Below are 14,636 nucleotides of genomic sequence, written 5' to 3' on the forward strand. Positions count from 1 at the left end.
CTATGTATGCTTTACATACTTTACATGGAACGCTTAGGTTGATATGTCTCTGCTGACAAAGATGTTTCCATTTAGTCCGGTAACATGGGGATAAAACTTTCACTGTGAATGCTTTAAAATAAGTAGGGTGTTTGGAAATCATTATAGGGTTGGCTGATTTAATGGCTTTAGGGAAGATCTGCCTGTCAATAGCCAGTATTGAAGACAGACAACAATATGCAGACATTTAATACAGTGTGGGTTACTTTTCCTCTGGGGGCAGTAAATATAGCTGTGTGAAATTTGCTAGTTCCAGCATAGCAGAGGTGGATTATGGAATAGAAGGCCAGGAGCCATAAGGATTGTTCACGAAAACTAGCCTGCAGGCCAAACATGTAGATACGTTATCTCTGGAAAGCCTCTGGTAAACTAAGTACTATGACATATTGCTGCATATAGTGAGGATAAAGTTTTCACCTAGGAGATCATTTTTCATCTTTTTTATAAAATAACTTTTCAGTAGGGATGCTCATTTGGATTTTGTGGAATTGACATTTCCACATTTCCGATCGGAATTCGGGAAAAAGGAAATCGGAATTCCGCATAAATCCGATTTACCACATTTTAGTCCAATCACAGAACTCGGAAGCATGGACCAATCAGAATCTGCAGTGGCAACCTCAAAGAGAGCTTTCAGCTGCAGTTCTGCCTCTCCTAATGTCAATCGCGGCGGATCACCGCCTCTCCCCGACCCTCTCACTCTTCCTTCACAGAGAGGGGCGGGGAGAGGCGGAGACCCGCACGGCGATTGACGTCAGAAGAGGCAGAGCTGCAGCTGAAAGCTCTGCCTCTCAGGACAGCAGAATCCACAACCAAGTTGGTCGTGGATGCTTGCCCCTGGATTTGGGGGGTCTAAAGCCCACGTTTTGCGGCGGAGATGCGGTGGTTTACTCCTGCTGAGACATCTGAAGCGAATTACAAGGTAAAGATGACGCTTCAGTGTCTCTTTAAAAAGTACCAAAGGTACTGTAAGTGAAAAAAGTACCGTATTTTTCGGACTATAAGACGCTCCTAGGTTTAAAGGGCAAAAACCAGGGGGAAAAAAAATATACTAAACCTGGGTGCATCTATGGTCCAGGAGTGTCTTATGGACCTTTCCTCCCTCCAAGATGTCTAAGTTACACTGCTAGGCTACACTAACAACTCCTGCTGCCCCCACAAACTATACTAAACTACACTGCACTAACCCTTGCTGTACCCCCAGCTACAGTGCACTACACTACACAAACCCCTGCTTACCCCCACCTGCCCAGCTACACTGCACTACACAACCCCACACTACCTACACTACACAACCCCCACCAAGCTACAATAACCAACCAATACAATAGCATTAAATGAGATCTCACCAGCCTGGTTGGCAGTAGCTGGGTCCGGTCAGGGTGTCCATGCTGTCCTAATGAGGTTCACAGTGAGGTGGTGGCATCAGCAGCAGCGTGATTCTTTGATCTTGCCCAGCAGCCCTTCAGCAGTGTGATCCAAGCTGACAAAGCACATCTTCAGCCGCTGTAGCGGCAGAGTCCACAGCGGCTTCCGTACTGCTTTGTTTACTTTCATCATCACATGACACATGACACGTGCGCCGGGGTCATGTGATGATGCAAGTACGCAAGACAGTACGGAAGCCGCTGTGGACTCTGCCACTATAGCGGCTGAAGATGTGCTTTGTCAGCTTGGATCGCGCTGCTGTGGGGCTGCTGGGCAAGATCAAAGAGTAATCATTGTGGAGAACTACAGCTGCTTTTCCTAATCCACTTAGAGACATTGTGGATCGCACTGCGGGGAACGCTGAGGCAGACTGAAGATCAAAGGACAGGCATTGTGAAGATTACAGCGGCTGCTCCAATGCCGCTTAGAAACAATGGGGATCGCACTGCTAGGTGAGATTACAGATCAAAGGGCCAGCATTATGGATGATTACAGCAGCTTTTCATATGCAGCTCAGAATGTATTGCGCTGCTGCCACCCCACTGCGGACCAAGGAAACAAGTACCTGAATGTTACATTCGGACTATAAGACGCAGTAACTTTTTCTCCCCATTTTTGGGGGAGAAAAAGTGCGTCTTATAGTCCAAAAAATATGGTACTTTCCAAATTATTTTAAGTATTTTCTTGCTTGCTGGTGGCTTAAAAGGCATTTTATTGATAAGGTGTGAAAATATCACCTAGGAGAAAAGTTAGGAGAAAAAGTGAATTGAATGGTTTTCTCTAAGGTGATATTTTCACACTTCGGCCTCAATTCACTTAGCATTACCGCATTTGGTAATGCTGAAAACAGCTGATTTCACCTTCCCAAATTCCAATTCACTAAACCTATCACTGCACACAAAAATTAGAATTACCGACTAATGATGTAAATTACCAACTCGTGTGGTAAATGCCTCAAGAAATGCCAAGATATTGCAATTCACAAAGATTTACACATTTCGTCAATTCGGAAAAAGTATTTGGTAATTTTTCTCCTGCTCTTAGCAGCCAATAACTCACTCTCTCCTTGCTCACTCAGTATGGAAACATTGACAGACAGCCAATAGGGAAAGCCACACACCCGAGCTTCTCATCCTGATTCGATCCAACATGGTGGAAGGCGGGTCTTCACTGTAGCAGAGCAGGGGAAGGTGGCATTTTATGAGGCTTTTCTGCATCCCTTTATGTGTGAAAATCTGTATACTGTTATACAGAAGAGCTCCCCCTGGTGGCTGCAGCACATGTAAAGGGATGTCAGAGATGCACTGGACCGAAAATCCTGACTCCACAGAGCTTCCTGCCTCAGCGCTGTCCTGTTCCACAGCTAGTTAGTGACACTTAACGAGCAGGGCTTAGTGAATTGAAGCATGTTTGTTCAGTAGATACCTAACTTCTGCCTCATGCAGAAAATCTTTACTGAATTTGGAAAAAAAAGTGTAAAATAAAGAATGCAGTATTTTACCGATCTAAATTATTTTACCAAAATGCCTTTAGTGAATTGAGGATAAAGTCAATAAAATGCTGTTAGAACAACAGCAAGCAAGAAAATACTTTAAATGATTTAAACAATACTTTTTGACCTGCTTTTTGGTACTTTTTCAATTACAAAGTGCTGAAAGGTTATTTAAAGAGACAATTAAAAGATATCTTCCAGGAGAAAAATCAGTACAAAACGTTAATTGAATACGGGCCAAGGTTTTTACACAGCTGGGGGTAAAAATAGCTTTATTTGCACCACAATTTACTGTAGGGCAAATAAACCATTGATGATCCCACACTGTGAACTGTCTTCATCACAGTATATCTAGCATTTCTAATCCAAATACAATCAATATTTTGAATGTGTCACATAAAAATGCCTCAGTTCCAATAGACTTTCATTAGATACAAGGTATTTAAAGAGAGTCTGAAGCGAGAATAAATCTCGCTTCAGACCTCATAGATAGCAGGGGCATGTGTGCCCCTGCTAAACCGCCGCTATAGCGCTGCTAAACGAGGGTCCCTGATCCCCCAAATCCCCCTCCGTGCAGCGCATCCCCTCTTCCTGGTTGGGGCAGGGCTAACTGCTGCAGCCCTGCCCCACGCGCGTCTGTCAGCGCGTATCTCCGCCTCTCCCCCGCCCCTCTCAGTCTTCCTTCACTGAGAGGGGCGGGGGAGAGGCGGCGATGCACCGCTGATAGACGCGACTGGAGGCAGGGCTGCAGCCGTTAGCCCTGCCTCCAGGAACGACCAATTCCACAACCAAGTGTTGCGGGGGTGGGTTTGGGGGTTAAGGGACCCCCGTTTAGCGGCGCGATAGCGGCGGTTTAGCAGGGGCACACATGCCCCTTCTAACTATGAGCTCTGAAGCGAGATTTATTCTCGCTTCAGAGTCTCTTTAATGAATCTAATGTCTATTGAAACTGTCTAGTGGTATATAGGCACCTTAATTATACATATAACCCATATGCAATTTACTCCAAGGAGAAAATATTTCATCTTCTCTTTAAAATAACTGTTCAGCACTTTTTTTTTAAAAAAGTAGTAAAATGTAGATGAAAATGTACTATTAACATTATTTTGACTATTTTCTCACTTGCTGGTGGCTGAAAAAGCATTTTATTGACAAGATGTAAAAATATCAGGAGAAAAAGTTGATTGCATATGGGTCATAATCACTTGATAAAATCACTCACTCATTTTTTCATGGTGGTAACTTTTCTCTGAGGTTCATCTGCATGTAAATGAAATACTTATGTAACCTTTTCTAGTTCAATGCACGTCTTTCTTTAGCTTGTTTATATAGTTGTGATGCCAAGTATTTTACTGTGCAATTTACAGAAAACACTGCTATATAAAGTTTGTTATCTTTTGCAGTTGAGAATGTTGGCTGGAATCAGTCCTTTGAGGTAGCTTCAACGTGTTTATTTACATGGTTTTGAGTATTGATTAACCTACCTGACACAGCAAACTGATACATTAATCTTGAACAGTGTTGATCTGAATTTCATAAGATGATAATTGCTTTTAACCCTTTTTTTAAATTAGCATATCTGCATGGAAATCTTTCTTTTCTTTGTATTTGTGACTTTCCACTTTGCATCGCTAGAGATGGTCCGAACGGTTCGACCGCCAATGGTTCCTGGCGAACGTTCGGTGGTTCGCGTTCGCGATCGAACACGAACTTTATGGCGGTTCGACCCGCCTCCTATACTACATCATTAGGGTCAACTTTGACCCTGAACATCACAGTCAGCAGGCACATTGTAGACAATCAGGCTACACTCCCTCCTGGAGCCCCCCCCCCCTATAAAAGCCAGGCAGCGTCAGGCATTGGACTCACTCGTGTGCCTGCAGTAATTAGAGAAAGGAGAGCTGCTCCAGACTCACATAGGGAAAGCTTAGTTAGGCTCTTGTAGGCTTGTTAGCTTGCTCCTTGCTGATTCTTATTGCTAAAAAGCACCCCTCAACAGCTCTTTTGAGAGCTAATCTTGTTCTTGTTCCTTTTTTTTTTTTTTTATGTGGCCCACTTGCATTATATACAGCTCTGTCAGTCAGTCGCAGCTGGCCTTTGGCCCCTTAATTCCTACTGTGCCACTGCCAGGCCCAGTACATTCAGTGAATACCTGTGTGTGTGACAGGCAGCTGCACATTTGTAATCCCATCCCAATCACTGCACCTGTTCACTGTTCAGTGCACCTACCTACCTACCTATGTGAGCGCACGCATTGTTAATACCACCAGTCATTGCACTTGTTCACGGTACGTGTGTGTGTGTGACAGGTGCACATCTGTAATACCCATCAATGCATATACCTACCTGTTGTTCAGTGCACCCACCTACCTACGTGAGCGCACGCAGTGTGATATACCACTCTTTGCATACCTGTTAACTGCACCTGTGTGACTTCACATTGTATTAGACAAGTCAGTGCATACCTTTCACTTCATCCCCCCCCCCCCCCCCCGATATGGACAAAACAGGTAGAGGCAGAGGCAGACCCAGAGGAAGACCACCCGGCAGGTCTGTTCGAAGTCGTGCTGATGTGATTTCGTGCGGCCCTGGACCAAAGTACAGTGTTCAGAAGAAGGCACAAGCCATCACCCCCCAATATTGTCAGGACATAGTTGACTATTTAACACAGAACACCTCATCTTTCTCAGCTTCCGCACAGAAACATGACATATCTTCCTCCTCCTGCTCTGATTCTGGCACACCACTTGAGGACCCACCCTTTACCCCCCCTTAAGGACCAGCGCTGTTTGTTGGGATCTGTGCTGGGTGGGCTCTGCAGCCCCCAGCACAGATCAGCGGGCATGCAGAGCGATCAGATCGCCCCCCTTTTTTCCCCCCTATGGGGATGATGTGCAGGGGGGGTCTGATCGCTCCTGCCTGCAGGCATGTTGCGGGGGGGGGGGCACCTCAAAGCCCCCCTCCGCGGCGACATTCTCCCCCTCCCTCTCCTATCTGTCTCCTCTGGGGATCGGGGCTGCACAGGACGCTATCCGTCCTGTGCAGCCAGTGACAGGACGTCCCCTGTCACATGGCGGCGATCCCCGGCCGCTGATTGGCCGGGGATCGCCGATCTGCCTTACGGCGCTGCTGCGCAGCAGCGCCGTACAATGTAAACAAAGCGGATTATTTCCGCTTGTGTTTACATTTAGCCTGCGAGCCGCCATCGGCGTGCAGGTTAAACTGGGTGGTGCCAGTATGCTAATATGGGGGATACAAAGGAAAAAACAGAGCGCTCCGATGGTGCGTTACCACTTTTAATAGATTCACACGCTTTAAAATCAATACACTTACAGTGTATGTGCAAGAATTGCACATTCAAGAGGCCACCAGCGAGTCCCCTCAGCGTCCTGTGCCTGGCCAGGGCTAACAGGGTCCGTGCGGATGGTAGGCAGGTGGGGGGGAGGCAACCGCCGGCTCACGATCCTCTCGGCAAGCCGTCTGACGTCACAACGCGTTTCGGCGCTTAGCCACGCCTTCTTCGGCGACTTTTGGCGTCTATCTCATAAGTGCCCCTCTCCAGGTGTTAGACCCCTTGAAACATCTTTTCCATCACTTTTGTGGCCAACATAAATGTTTCTAGTTTTCAAAGTTCACCTCCCCATTGAAGTCTGTCGCGGTTCGCGAAAGTTCGTGCGAACCAACTTTTGCGGAAGTTTGCGTTCGATGTTCGCGAACCGAAAATCGGAGGTTCGAGCCAACTCTATGCATCACATCCTATAGAGCAGTGGTGTCTAAGTATGGACTGCTTTGATTCTCCCCCGCTCAAACCTACTCAATGGGTGAGTCCCCCCTCCATGCAGTGTTAAGACAGCAAGCAGAGTGTGGTGAAGTTGGTAGCTCTGCTCTCCAACCTGCCTGTCCCTTCCTCCCCCCTTTCTGATCAGTGTGCCATTGTTTAGTGAGGTCATTTTGAACATGTTGATAAGAACAAGAAACATGGCACTGGCTCCATATGACAAAGTGCCATGGAGGTCCATATACCTTGACTAGGCTGGAGACAGAAATGTCCTGGTATATGATAAGTGAGCTAACAACTTAAACATCTTCTACTTGTTTCATAACTCTGCAAGGGGAGATCTGGCTGTCTGATGATGGGGCAATGTTTGGATGAGGGGACAGTGAGCAGCCTGTTGCTAATCCTAAAATGGCATTATAAGACTTATCTCTTGTAGATGAAGTGTTCTTAAAGTGCCCTAAAATTAAGGTTGATCAAAAATATTCTTGGATTCTTTATTTTAACCCATAAAGACATGGCATCCCTAGTATGTACAGTGTAAGTTATGCTGTGCTTGTACTGCAGTGTGTGCTGATCACTATTATTCTCACTGCTTTGTAACTCCTCCTCCTCCTAGCTAAACCATCTCTCTCTACTACTTATCATCACTGTGAATGTGCCTTCTGGACACAGAGTGGCCCATATGCAATTAACTTTTTCTCATGAGTTTTCTCCTAGGTCAAGGATGTCAAACCAGTCCTCATTTATGTTGTGAAGTACCAACATGCTGGACTACAGCACTCATTTTTCTATCATTAACTGAATTATGTCAATGAAAAATGGGAAAAAGTGCTGAATAGCAGGCCATCATGAAGTTCCTGTTGCTGCAGAAGAAATCTGCAAATGAAATCCAAGAGTGTACAAAAATTGAATATGTGCCAGTCATGAAGAAATGGTGTGCCAAGTTGGAGTATTTAAAACTGAAGACGCAGCAAGATCTGGAAAGCTTTGAACAGTGTCAACTCCTGAAATTGTTGATTATGTTCATTGCCTGATTTTGCCAAATTGGAAAGTCCCCTTGAAAAGAGACCCTAGACATATCAAGCAGCCACGTTGAGTTTATTATTCATGAGCATGGGCATGCAGAAACTGTCAGTAAAGTGGATGCCAAAATGTTTAACTGCCAATGAGAAAAAGATTTGAATGGACAACTGATTTTGCAATCTTTTCAGTGATCTTGTGTTAATTCTTTGGAAGGTCTTGTCAATGTTGATAAAACACCACTATGATTTGGAGACCTAACAACAGTCCTTGCAATGGCAGACACTCGAGTTCTTCACAACCAATGAAGATTAAAAACCCAAAAGTCAATAGTATTGATCTTGACCATGGTGCTTGGATTAGGATCATATATTGAAGATTGACTATCATCAGCCGTGCCTAACCATAAATGCAGAATACTACTCTAACTTGCTGTGCTGATTAAAAGAGTAATTTAATGTAAAATGTTAAGGTAAGCTGCAAAAAAAGGTATTCTGTTTTTGCAGGAAAATACAACTTTTCACAAGGCTAACAGAAGGTGGTGATGCAGTTAACTCAATTAACAGTTTAGCTTCTCACAAAACTGTACTTGCTTTGCTCATCCCTCCTGCTCACAAGGCTAGCAAGAGGTGGCTGGGAGATTTGGTGTTTGAGTACATAGACCATTTAGCCCTCTTACTATATCTTGCTGCATCTAACCATGGACTGTATTCACTAAAAGCAAGAAAAACTATTGTGCTCATTTCTGCCACTACTGGAACTGCACCCTCTACTTCATATGCCACAGAATAGCATAAAGGCCCTTATTGTGAGACAGGGTCTGGTCAGGAAAAGGGTGTGGTAGATGGTAATTGAACATGACCCATTGTGGGTTGAGCCAAGGACCAGTATAATGCATGAAGAGGAAGAAAATGATCATCATAAACAAGTGTTTTTATGTGTTAGAAAACTTCATATTTAATGCTGTGCTGGCCCTGGGTGAGCACGGTGTATGCACTCTGTTGTCTGCATTGCAGTATTGCTTAAGCATGCTACAATGTTTGGGAGTATATTGTTTTTATTCCTACTGATTGTTTTATAATACGGGATTAACTTTGCTACATCTAGAAGATTCTTTGGGGTATATTCAGCGAAAGCTGGCAGTTTTGCCAGCTTTTACTGAATATACCCCTTTGTTTCTTTTGCATTTGAGGAACATTGAATGAGCAGTCTTTTCCAGTACAGGGAAGCAGCTGCTTTATACTTGGAATATAAACTTTATGGTGGGGGTGGATTGTATTTATTTATCGGATATGTGAGTCCCGCCATTATTCACGGGTGTGATGATGGCTGTTTGTTGTTGCCTATTTACCTTTCAAGACCTGGATTTTGCTTTGATGTTTAAATATACAAAATTCACATTTTTTTGTACCTTCTATTGCAATTCTGAATATATGGACAGAAAGATGTAGCAGGTTTGAAATATCTTTTGATTACAGTTACCGTATTCTCTTTGATCAAATCTAAAAATACTTTGATTCAAGATTGCATGTTTGCCTAAATTTACTCCCTAATATTTTTCTTTTAAGTAATATACTGGCTAAGTGGTTTTAGAAGCAATTTCTAATACAAAAATTATATAATTTGATAGTACTATGAATGCATTTAAGACAGGTTTCAACAGGTTGAAGCTTAAGAGATGGGTGATAGGGTTGACTGGGGTCAGGGGAATCAAACCTAGCCTATAGGCCCGGCTACATGTGTTGTAAGGATAAGGATGCCTAGGGGTAAACCATCAAACCTATGTTATACTGTCAATCTGAAATGTCAAAAAAAAAAGCTTTCTTTGCACAAAGCAACTCTAACATGGATTTAAAGCATTTGTTCAACGTTTTTAAAAATTAGAAAGATTATCAGAAAATGGATTCCTTTAACTGATCTATTGCTAATTTATTAGTGAATGGGAAGCCTAATTCTCAAGGCTGCAATGCCATCTATTCTCTCTTCTGTGATACCACTGCTAACTACTACTAACTGACTTTACCTGAAATTTTTATTATTCTTTCTAAGAGTAAGGCGGCGCTCAGTGACAACCAAAATCCCAGTTAGCATCCACAGAGTTCACACTATAAAAGTTTGCTTCACTGGCTGATCCCTGCAGCGGCGGTACAAATCCTGTCAGTGCAGTTGCCCTCCACCACACCCCAAGCAGTGGCAACTCACTCTCAATAGATGACCTCCTGTTAGGTAGGTCTACAGCGCTTGTGGGGTCATCTGGCCACCCCCTGCCTTGTTGGATCCCTGCTCAGTGTCCAAACGTATCTGAGTTGCTCTTGTGACATAACCTCAAATATAAAATATAGACCAGATCTTCCATAGCGTAAAACCTTACTTAACATTTATTGATAAAAGAAATGCGCACCAACAAGCATGTGGGAATGTAAAAGCATGGAGTTTTATCGGGCTCTCCCCCGTTAGTGGGCAGCTCGGTGGGCGAAGTCGCGCTGCTCACTCCTATCCCTTCTCGCTGTGACACCCCGCATGTGGCTGTATCCGCGTCCCCTCCGCTCCGCGTCCCCCCTCCCTTCCTGAGGGGGGGGGGGTGTGGATAGCTTAAAAGGCAAGTCGTTAGCTTAAAAGGCAAAAAAGGCAGCCAGACAAATTGAAATTGGAGCAACTACTCAATGATTGAGAGTCAATGCATGATCAACTTTGCCATCTTTACCCTTTCGTCCATTAACCATTCATAGATTATAAGAAATGTCTAGTTTGTTATCTGCCCATACAAAATCTCCAAACTGCAATGATAATCTCTACTTCATTTTTAGGGATGAATCTGTGAAAACTTTCACAGTGACTCCACAGTGTTGTACTATGGTGAGTAAATATATGGTTTATTTGTATTTAATGTTAGTGAGTCAAGTGTAAACATTTAATTATCACCCTCTCTGTAGAACTAACAGAAAGCAAAAGACATTAATGGATTGCTTAATTGGATGTAAATAAATATAGTATGGATGTGTTCTATTCAAGTATTTACCTTTTTGAAAGATAATATTCACACATCAATTAAAGGCAAGGACAAGAGCTGCAAGCGGGCCCTGGGAGGCTCTTCTAGTCAAGGAGCCCAGGTGTGGTCGCAACATCTGTATACACTATTGCCAACCATTGGGGACAGTCTTCATTCCGAATAATAGACCTGAATATAATGGTACATACATGTGCACAATCAGTTTCACCCATAAAAACAATGGCTGGATCATTAGGGAGACTGCAGGGAACAAATGATACGCAGAAAAATCCCTCAACTAGAGCCGAACAGTGTGTACTGTTCAATGGAGAAAGAGGGAAGGAAGAACACCTGGGACATGATAGAGGAGCTTCAGGTGGGCATGGTAAGTGTGAGAACAATGCACTTATTTGGTGCTTCTTTGTCACTGGCATTTTGAAATCCAGCATGATCTATAGGTGATGTTGTGGGATACTTGTACAAGCTGATAATCCTAGTGGAGACAGCACCAAATGGCCATGTCAATGAAGTTCCGTGTGATGAAACGTAAGCTTTTTTTTGGGGGGGGGTCCTTCCTCATATGTTATGCTTGTATGTAGGTAGTGTTGGTGTTTGAATTCGGTATAGTGGATTCCAGCATCAAAATAATCCCGACTGCCGCTGTTCAGCACCCGAATTAGCAGACAGGGTCAAGAGTTCACTGCCCTGTGTGTCACAAGTATGTCCTGAGTCCTGCCTGTCACCGGGGAAGGCCCCGGGGGGGGACGGGACACACATAGGTTGTCAGCGGGGACGGCCACGGGGGGTGTAAAATCCCAAATTTGCACAACATGTGCACTGACTGCAGCGGCAGGGGCGGCAACACAGGACTCCCGGTGTCACCCCCTAAGCATCAAGACACCCGGTGCGGGCCGCCCCTGCCGCTTGACGGTAGGAACGCAGCACAGTGTAACACACAGGGCAGTGAATTCCTTCTGACCCTGTTCACTCACTTGGGTGCTGAACAGAGGCAGTTGGGAGTGTTCAGGAGTTCAAATTCATTATACCAAATTGGAACACCAACACTACTTGTATTATTACTTTACTCAAGTCTCAAATCTAAGCTTCTAACTTTATAATATTTTTAATTCTGACGCTTATATACAAGTGGCTTATATGCTTCAGGTAACTTATTATTATTTAGTATTTACGTATCTGCAGTTATTTTGTATCTTCCACAGCGATGTACAGAGTATATTGTCTTGTCACTTAAAGAGGAACTCCAGTAAAAATAATGTAATAAAAAAGTGCTTCAATTTTACAATAATTCTGTATAAATGATTTAGTCAGTGTTTGCCCATTGTCAAATCTTTTAAATCCCTGATTTATATTCTGACATTTATCACATGGTGACATTTTTACTGCTGGCAAGTGATGTAGCTGCTGTATGCTGTTTTGGCAGTGGGAAACAGCTGTAAACAGCTATTTCCCACAAGGCAACAAGGTTCACAGACAGGAAACTGCCAGAAGTACCTCGGTACTCAGAGCTTCTTGTGGGAGGGGTTTCACCACAATATCAGTCATACAGCGCCCCCTGATGGTCTGTTTGTGAAAAGGAATAGATTTCTCACTACTGATTGGGATTAAGTTCAATTCTTGGTCAGAGTTTCTCTTTAACTGTCTCTCAGAGGGGCTCATAATCTACTCCCTACCATAGTCATATGTCTATGTATGTATTGTGTAGTATATGTATTGTAGTCTAGGTCCAAATTTAGGTGAAGACAGTTAACTTATTTGAGGAAACCCACGCAGACACGGGCAGTACATACAAACTCTGTGCAAATAGTGCCCTGGCTGGGTTTCTAACCAGGGACCCAGCGCTGCAAGGCAAGAGTGCTAACGACTAAGACGCTGTGCTGCCCAATAAGCCATTGTGCTGCATATTCTTTAAATATTCCATGTATAATGTGGTACAGAGCTGGATCATCCACAAGGCAATCCTAGGCAGTTGCCTAGGGCCTGGAGAGAGTCTAGGGGCCTGGTGGATGCTAGCCCCCACCAAATCTTACAAAAAAAAAAGCCCGGTGACCAAACTGCTATTTTGCCTAGGGCTCCATTTCATCTTAATCCATTTCTGATGTGTTAGGCAAGTTAACATAACTTTGTACTGGCAAGAATGATTAAATTATCGGATTTAGTTAATTCCCTGCCATATTAATTAAAACCTAGGAGGGAGAACATTTAGTTCCAGAAATAATATAGGAGTGCTAGACAGACATTGTCTGCATTTAAAAGGTCAGGAATTCCACATCCTCAGCTTTACACTCTCCCCAAGGAGTAGGAACTGCTAATGAATGTTTATTATTTACTATTCTTGTAACAAGTATGTGAGATTTCAAACACTGCACACAAACTTTGGGGAAATTGTGTGCTGTCCAGAAATAATGTACTCATTGGCATTGTACTGTGACTGGGGATAGCGGCCAATGAGAGGGAAGCTTGGCATATGTGCACAATAGTATTAATTTGCGGAACGTTGGTCTGGCTGCTTCCCATCTAAGGAATTTGCTTGTAACTGTTCTTTAAAATAAACTTACTGGAAATGTGTTGGTGGCATAAATGCAATGTTTGTTTCTTGGAAAAGAATAGTAACGCTTACTATGGTTATTGAAAATATTTTAACTGGTAACAGGGCCCTAGAGCAAATGTTAGGCAAGACCTTAAAATATGGCAGTCATTCAAACAGCCTTTTTGGGCTATAGCTTCCCTTTTAAGGAATATATCTAAATACATATAGGAATCAGGAAAAAGGGACGCCTGGGGCTAATAGATTATTTGGGTGCAGGGGATGGGTAAGCTGTGTATCTGCTTTATCCTGCGCCCAAAACTCCCAGCGGCAGATTAATAAGTATGCCACTATCGTGGGTAAACACTATTATATGGCATTTAAGTGGGAGTACTATAAGGGAAAGACACATAATGGGCATGCAGTAGTGGCAGTGCGCTAGACGGCACCTAATAGGGGTACAAAGGATTGGGGCTGTTAAAATAGCCCCCAAAAATGTAGGTATGTCTTAACCAAACCCACTTTTAAGATCTCAGAATAACAAAAATAAACAATTTAAAACATTTGTTATCCTCTTATTTCCAGCATTTCCGTGTTGTATTATTAGTGGTAGAGTGAAAGGAGGAAAATGTACACCAGGCAGAAAAATAGAAAAATATACCTTTACTGAAAGGACGATTGAAATGAGAGGGCTATAGAGACTGCCATATTTATCCCCCCCCCTTGCAGAGCAGTGTGTAATAACACACAAGAAACAATATAGCGGTTGGCTTTTTGATCTCTATATGGAGAATAGGAGAGAAAACCAATGTGCAGCACTGGAGGAGGTTTATTGCACACTGCTCCACTGCACTGTCACCAGGGCTAGATTACCCACAAGGCAACTGAGGCCATTGCCTAAGCAGTTGAGCAATAAAACGTGCTTGAAAAGGGAACAGAGGAACCCTGGTTGCCGGAAATAGCATAAAGCACTTCATAACACTAATAGGACCACCAGGCTTTATTGAATTTTTTATATATTTTTTTACTTCAGGTACACTTTAATAAAAATATTGCACATAGTATCCATGCTTATACATAGGTAGCACCTAAGCGCTAACAGGAAACCTTCACCCTGACGACAGTAACTCCAGACCATCTCACCCCAAAACACTAAATTACAGTATGTGCTGTACTATGGCAGACTTTCAAGTAGCTTTTTAGCAGAGGCCCCAAAGTCCCCGTGAAAGTAATGTTCAAATGCGAGATTCCACAAGACTGCGTAACACCTCACCAGGGCCGGGTTTACCATAAGGCACTGTAGGCACGAGCCTACAGGCGCCTGATGATGGAAAGGCGGCTCACT

At 43.5% G+C, this 14,636-nt stretch overlaps 1 protein-coding gene across 3 annotated transcripts in view; it reads right to left on the reverse strand.

Annotated features, from left to right (window-relative positions):
• NEDD9 (neural precursor cell expressed, developmentally down-regulated 9) overlaps nucleotides 1-14,636 on the reverse strand; it is a 313,393-nt gene that overhangs the window by 135,496 nt on the left and 163,261 nt on the right. The window contains exon 2 of one of the 3 annotated variants that reach the window (XM_068236897.1): nucleotides 10,777-10,935. The exons of the other annotated variants lie outside the window; for them this stretch is intronic. The gene's annotated coding sequence lies outside the window, so the exon portion shown is untranslated. The remainder of the gene's footprint in view (nucleotides 1-10,776; nucleotides 10,936-14,636) is intronic. 3 annotated transcript variants of the gene reach the window in all.

Source organism: Hyperolius riggenbachi, chromosome 5, assembly GCF_040937935.1.
Source record: "Hyperolius riggenbachi isolate aHypRig1 chromosome 5, aHypRig1.pri, whole genome shotgun sequence".
Classification (NCBI taxonomy): domain Eukaryota; kingdom Metazoa; phylum Chordata; class Amphibia; order Anura; family Hyperoliidae; genus Hyperolius; species Hyperolius riggenbachi.